We start from the raw sequence: 6310 nt of genomic DNA on the forward strand, positions 1-6310 counted from the left end.
TGATGTGAAAGGGAAAGTGGTGATAAATACCATAGGTAATATACGGCCGTATAATTGGGTATAGATGGGAATGATGAGAGGAGATGTATGATAAAGTTGAGAAGATTACGGGATATTATGAGATGTTGAAATGTGAGACAAGTATATTATGGGGAGATAAACTGCAGTATAAATTATTAGCCGGCTAAAGGGATACGGGGTTCAGAAGATGTTGTGAAGTTAATGGGAGGAGGTGCTATAATGGTTGTTGACAAGGCGTTAGTTTTGATAAGTAGATGGGCTTCTTATCTGTTATTTGGGTGTTGTGATACCGCCAAATGCGCGCTTGGTGGTTAGAAACACTTCAGATCCAGTGAGACCCTTCGAACTTTGAAACTAAGATTGGCAACATGATTTAGCGTAATAGGGTATGCGGACGTGAAGAAGAGAAGATATTTGAATTATGATGAGACAGAGGGAGATTTGATAAAGGGGTTGTTGTTTAGAAATAAAGATGATTTAGCGTAATAGGGTATGCGGACGTGAAGCTAAGAGAAGATATTTGAATTATGATGAGACAAAGGGGGATTTGATAAAGGGGTTGTTGTTTAGAAATAAAGATGTTAGTGTAATAGGGTATGCGGACGTGAAGATGGGGAAGATGAATTGAGATGAGACGAGATGAGACGAGTAATATGAGATTTTATAAAGGGTATATTGGTTAAAGTTGGCATAGTTGGAAATATGTTGGGAGATAAGGGATACACATTTTATTGGATGCAGGGTATTTTAAGTTGTGAGTGTTGGCTGGTGGCTGCACAGTTATTAATGCAAATTGATTGTTTACTGCATCATGCAGTATTATTATTTTTTATCTTGAAGTTTCCGCAGAATACTGAGACAGATCAGCAGCTGCAGTAATTCAAGTATTATACAGAGCGTGAAGAAGAATAACGCCTGTCTTTTAGTTACGAACAAAGTTGAGAGAACTTTGAAGGTCAGAGGTTTTAACGAGAATAAATAAGTTAGAATATTGTTTTTTTAAAGCAGCAAACCCTTTTGTGCTGTGTTTTGAATTGTGTAACTATAAGTAGATTCGGCTGATCGAAGTATAGCCGCTAGTTGTAAGATATTTCAAAGCCAAGTAATTTTAGTTTGGGTCAAGCTTTTGTGGTATAGAAAGTTTATCTGTCGTAAACAGGTACAATCATTATTTCATAATACAGGAGTTATGAGTTTCCCTATCTAGGACCCAAGCTGTCAACGCTGTGGATACAGCCATCACACCGGACATTAATGACACGACCAATAAGTTAAACACTATTATTGATTTACTATCTGTTAATGCAATCAGCCAAGTCGTACCACGTGAAGTTCAGCCTGTAAACCCAAATACCGATACTCCCGCTTACAATAATGGCCTCAACCTCCCATACAATTACCAAGGATCACGAGTAAGCATCGGACTACCAAACACAAATTACCCTGGACAACAATCCAACAACTTTGACAACATGGCTTTCAGCAGCCAAGATGCACGCTACAATGACCACTACAATGACCATGAGGACAATGACTTTAATTATAGGTATTAAGTTGTGGGCATGTATATTTCTTTCTTTTTTTTTCTTTTATTAAAAAATTAATTTATTGAAGCTTGTGGCAACAAGTCTGTATATTTTAATCATGACACACCAACATTTATACCAGATTCCTGGAAATCCTTTAATTCCTGATAATGGCATTAGTGGCTCTACAATCTACATTTCTTAGAAATTCCGAAATTCTCTGTGCAAATTTAATTAGTCCGGATATTCCTAGAAATCCAGATCCGCCCGTTATATTAAATTTTATCAAACCTTATGCCCAAGAATTTAGAGTTTGTTTTGAAGAAAAGATAGTTAGTTTTTCAAGTAGTTTTTTAAATGTACGATTTTTTTTAAAACGATTAAAGGAAAGGGCATTGGGAAGAGGGATGAGCTCCTTATAATCCCAGTGCCCAACAGGGGGAGGCGGATCCGCGAGGATCCGGGGACACGTTAAACAATTCTATAGTGCTGGAGAGGAAACTGAAGGCTCCCGTGTCTAACGAAGTGTGAATTAACACACTGCCTTGGTACCCTCTAGTCGGCCGTGTTTTCGGGCTACCTGGTGTTCAGTACCTGGAGCTTGTCACCCCCAGGACTGAACATACGTCCCCAGGCAAGTGGAACACGGTGGTACGTGGACGACAGTCCACACCTAGCTAGTATCTTATCTTTTTGAACCCCACAAAGGTGGAAAATTACCCAGAAAGGGAGTAAATAAAAATTTGGAAGATAAGATCTAGTGAACAGGCAAGGCAAGAGAAAACGGTCAAAGTTCATAGTTGTGACAGCTAAGTCCTCTATGGATAAGACCGTCGGTGGAACCTAGGAGTGCCAATCCCACTTACTGGTCATCCATCGCTACAGACTGGGTCCCTTGCCGGTAGGTTCACATATGCGTAACATCCTTTTATGTAAAAGGTTGCGTGATCTGCTCAATGTACAGTCGGGCCTACATAAGCTAAAAGCGACTTGGTCTTTATGATCGTCCAGTTAGTAAGCGAATGTAGCTGTTGTGATCAAGGGGATTAAAAAGTGAACCTTGGGAAGCAATGGGCAGTTCTTTAAACTGCGGAAATGGGGTCAGCTCAGACTGCGCCTGGTTACACATAATGATTAAGTAAGAATAAGTAAGTAAGTAAGGGTGCATAAAAATTAAAAGTTATGATTGAATAGAAGCAGTTGAAATGTAACAGGAGGTCGAAGACCAGAAGTGTATTTTATAAAGTTCTTAAATTATAGATGGGGTTGTTATGACGGGGACGTCCTAAAATTGATCGGGGACATGTTAGGTACGTGTGTAGTACCTCAGAACTAGAAGTTAAGTTGAACCCCAGTATGCTGCGTTTAATTCCAGTTTAATTCCTTGGCATAAGGTTTCATAAAGATGAATCAAGTGATAACTTATATGATTAAGATCCGATTGGATAGGTTTGCAGAGCAATGCAGCCATTGGTCAGAAAGGACATTTAGTGTTATTAGAATTATTTATAACGAAATTATTGGATTAATAGAGTTATTGAATTCATCAATTAGTGGAACGATATTTTAACCAGTTTTAAAAACCGGGATTTGTATTAATAATCTGTTTGTTTGCAATAACCTGTTTGTAATAACCTGTTTGTTGCTACCTGGATAACGCGCTGGACCGCCTCTTCCACTGGAGCTCCTCTTCCACAGAACACCTAGACTACAAAAAGATGAAAGAAAAGATTCTCACTGCCGTTAGCTGTGGCCGTCTGCCTTTAGCCTTTTCCCGAACGCCTCTCCTATGATTGTTTTTCCCTACACGGCCCGGGTGTTAGTATGCTGCGCTCTCTCCCACGTCACTAGTTTCATAAATAGAAGTCACCAGAACATTGCAATTGGTTCCCGTCACTTCCGTAAATTCCCGCTAAGCTAGGAAGTTTGTTGCTCGAGGTAATATTGTGGTGAGCCTATCCTACCTGGTTGCTTGTCCTAACCTTAGCAGCACCTACATTATTACCTCGACATTCCCCTCCCACGGATTCTGCCCTCGTTGGCAGCATTGAAGGAACGTAGCCATGATATAGCAGCTACCTGTCCATCGTCCAGAGAGAGAGTCAGCCAGTCCGTTATAATACACACCAGTTCCCATTGATCACCCAGCTACCCAACTGATTTAGGGTAACGGACTTTACCATGAGATTGAACACTTATTTTATGTACGATTGGATTGGTCTTGCATTATTTTACAATCCTTTACTTATTCACTTGTTTTAATTGGTTATCTTCCAGATATAAATTCATCTAAAAGTTCGAAGTTAAAACTCTAGATATAAATTAACCTAAAGGTTCGAAGTCCATAATTATAACATAAATTCCTGTCATAAATCTACCATCGTACACTGAGAGTTTGGGTTTGAACTATGCCCTGAGTGAGTCTCAAACCGGGAGGTATTCCATAATATCGGAACCTGAATATCCATACTCTAGTTAAAAGGAGCCCATTATACGTAGTTAAATTAATACCATCACAATTTAATGAAATATAATAAATAAATAATCTCTAGAAGTCATGGAAAATTGGAGCAGTAAATAGGCCGTTAAGTAAGTTGTCGTGCTGAAATCCGAGTACGCCACTTAACAGCGCGCCGCTTTCTTCTCGAAATGGCCCGACGGCACGAGCTACGAAGTAGCGCGCGCCGGGCCAGATCATTAACAATGGTCAACATAAAATGGAGACTTTTTCTATGGAGAAAATGGAAAAACCCATGAGTAATTCTCCATTTTCTCCATTTTATGCCATGAATTTTGTCTTCGAAATTTCATCTTTAACACCATTTAACACCTAAATTGGACATCCTAACATGTTTATTCACGCTTACTAGGGGCGTAACAACAAACAAGCTTATGAAAGCTCATAGTAGGCTACTAGATGCTTATACTAGGTTAGTATAGGCACACTTCAGGCAAACTCATAATTACTCAAGCCTAGTGTAAAGTTATTTCTACAGGCTACATGACAGCAGGAGTGAGTAATAGGGGAGAGTAATAGGCACTGAGAAGTGAGACCTAAATCCTCGACAGTCGAAACAAGCTCGCACTGCAAAGGGGAGGCCTGCCTTCCGAGATCGCATTACCAGGGGAAGCCTCGAGTCCCAATTTGTGTATCGAGGGGTAGGTGCAGACTTCGATAAACCGAAAAACCAAAAAAATATTTTCGGCTTATAATGAAGAGGGTAGCATGAAACGTGGAGAAAAGTGGTTTTTAGAAAAACTTTGAAACATTTTGACTTCGAAAATTTTCGGCCCGAGTCATTCTCGATACGTACCTCTCGTATCGAGAGCTCCCGATTCCGAGCTCGTGTTGCAAAGGGGAGGCCTGCCTTCCGAGATCGCATTACCAATTACCAGGGGGAAGCCTCGAGTCCAAAATTGTGTACCGAGGGGTAATTTCTAAGTCAAAATTTTTCAAAGTTTTTCTGAAAAACACTTTTCTCTACGTTTCATGCTACCTTGTTCATTTTAAGCCGAAAATATTTTTTCGGTCAAAATTTTTCAAATTTTTTCTGAAAACCGCTTTTCTCCGCGTTTCATGCTACTCTGTTCATTATTTGCCGAAAATATTTTTTCGCTTTTTCGAAGTCCACACCTTCCCCTCGATACACAATTTTGGACTCGAGGTAATGCGATCTCGGAAGGCAGGCCTCCCCTTTGCAACACGAGCTCGGAATCGGGAGCTCTCGATACGGGAGGTACGTATCGAAAATGACTCGGACCGAACATTTTCTAAGTCAACATTTTTCAAAGTTTTTCTGAAAACCACTTTTCTCCATGTTTCATGATACTCTGTTCATTATTGGCCGAAAATATCTTTTTTTTAAATAATTTTTCTCGAAATTCTAAATTTTTCAGGTTTTCAATGGCATAAAATGGCATAAAATGGAGACTATTTCTATGGAGAAAATGGAAAAACCTATGAGTAATTCTCCATTTTCTCCATTTATGCCATTGGCCCCCCCCCCCCAGGGAATCCCAGTACTCAGTTCTTGATGCTTCCCTGGAGAGTTATGGCATATGGGCAAAAAACCGTTTTGGTCACGTGACAGGCTAGTAAAACATGAATTCGATTGTTTAGGGCTCAGGTTAGCCTTAGGGTTGTGGTAAGGGTTATAGAAAGCTTCGTGGTTATGGTTAGGGTTGCTTGTTACACACACCCTATCAAGTTGATCATTGTTAATCATTAATGGTCTGGCCCGGCGCGCGCGTAGTGACATCCGTCAGTCGAGACTCAAGAGGGCTTTGATTTTATCTTAATATGTAATATATACTATTACTATTACTAATCTGGTTCCGCTGTAGTATAGCTTGGTCAGCTTTTTAATTTATCCGGGATCATTATTTTACGGATGGGGTACGGATGATACCCGTATATAATATATTTGATATCACTATAAAACCCAGCGGTGCGTCGATGAGATTAAAAATTAAAAAGTCAAACCCAAGATTTTGAAGGTTTTAAACGTCAAAATAAAATATGATAAAATTCAGTACTTGTACATACTATGTTACAAAATAAGTAAACATCAATATCAGCTTTCAAAACGTAAGGTAACCCCAGCCATACTCGTAACACAAACAATATCATGGTGCTGTCTAACCTTCCTTCTCGACAAAAGGGCAATTATTTTCATGAACGTTTAGGAGCGCAATTAATAAGAACAATTCGTTCTTATGGGCTGTCATTTCCATCGTCCACTAAAATAATTCGAACATAAAAG

The sequence above is a fragment of the Bolinopsis microptera genome, chromosome 3, assembly GCF_026151205.1.
Source record: "Bolinopsis microptera isolate Bmic1 chromosome 3, MBARI_Bmic_1.0, whole genome shotgun sequence".
NCBI lineage: Eukaryota > Metazoa > Ctenophora > Tentaculata > Lobata > Bolinopsidae > Bolinopsis > Bolinopsis microptera.